The 1,468-nt window shown below is 43.7% G+C and overlaps 1 pseudogene; it reads left to right on the top strand.

The window, feature by feature from the left end:
- Positions 1–383: 383 nt before the first annotated feature.
- LOC144260414 (TP53-regulated inhibitor of apoptosis 1 pseudogene) lies at positions 384–614 on the top strand (annotated as a pseudogene).
- The last annotated feature ends 854 nt before the right edge of the window (positions 615–1,468 follow it).

Raw genomic sequence — 1,468 nt, 5'->3', positions numbered from 1 at the left:
CAGGGAATTTAGTTTTGTCTGAACATTCTTCTCTTTGACTTTGTAAATGTTATTGAGACAACTGATAAAATTTAACAATTGTTGTTAACTAACACATCGCTATGTGTTAGGATGTGTGACTGAAACCTGCCCCTTTCTCAGTTACTACTCTTCCTGCTTTTACATTATATGTGTATTAGTTGTGAAGTATACCTGATAGGCCAAATCACGCTCCCTCCTACACACGAGTGGTCCCACCACATTGGATGAGAGTATTTGCCCAAGTCAGGATTATTCCTGGAAGGGTTGGCTTTCTCATGCAAGTAGTCTCATCACAGCAAGGGAATAGTGAAGTCAAATGTGATTAATAGTTGCAGGAACAGGCCACATGACCAGGCTCCGTCATGAACAGCGTGGGGGAGGCATGCACAGAGCTGAAGCACGAGTATGACCAGTGCTTTAACCGCTGGTTCGCCAAGAAGTTCCTCAAGGGGGAGAACGCGGGGGACCCCTGCGTGCAGCAATTCAAGCGCTACCAGCTCTGTGTGCAGAAAGCTATTAAGGAGAAAGACATACCCATCGAAGGGCTGGAATTCATGGGTCCCAGTAAAGAAAAAGCTGAAAACTCCTCCTGATCTTGTTTGGACATCTTGTGCCATTACAATGACCTTTTGGACTTGGAAAAAGAACCTCACATAGACTCAGTCTAGTCCATTGTACAGTAGGGCCTGCTGCTTCTCCAGTTGTGTTCCAGTTTGAAGTCGAAAGGAATTTTGATAGGGTGAGAGACAGATAGGAGATAGATTGGGTCTATATCATGTAGTATGCATACTCCAGAAGGAGATTTTCTGAGGTACAAAGAGCAATTACACAATCAGCTCCCAGTGAAAGCCAATGGGAATTGGATGCTTGATTCCCCAATTCCCTTTGAATATCTCCCCTACACTCATTTGGGCCAGATTGTATGGCTCCTATCGCAGGCAAAGGCATGATGGAGGAGTGCTCAAAGAGTCTCTTTTTACTTTGTGCTCTGTCATACAACTGTCCCTGAACTAGGGAGCACAAAGGAATGCTCTCAGGGGTGCACTTAACCCATTGATTCTAATGGAGTGGGCCCAGTACACTTGAAAGGTATATACTGCACTGCTTGAAAGGGGGTAGCCATGGGTGTGCTTCCTCGGCTTACCAGGGAGCTCTGGGTAGAAAACTACCTGGAATTCTTCCTCTGGATTCTGTTCTGTCCTCAGTACTTGGCTTTTTCCACATGGCATGACTGTCCCTTTAATGGCTGCTCTATTATCCTTATGTAATGATAATGTTGGTATCACTTTTTAAAAAACAATACAAGACGATATCAAAATCCTGCTCCTAAAACACATACTATGAGTGAGGCAGCACTGAAACGGTTATTTAGTCTGGGTTTAAACAATCAAATGTTTTTTTGATTAAACAAGCTATTCAAGCATTGTTACACATCGAACTGACAAGT

The sequence above is a fragment of the Eretmochelys imbricata genome, chromosome 2 (genome assembly GCF_965152235.1).
Source record: "Eretmochelys imbricata isolate rEreImb1 chromosome 2, rEreImb1.hap1, whole genome shotgun sequence".
Classification (NCBI taxonomy): Eukaryota; Metazoa; Chordata; order Testudines; family Cheloniidae; genus Eretmochelys; species Eretmochelys imbricata.
This window is presented reverse-complemented; position numbering and strand designations above follow the sequence as displayed.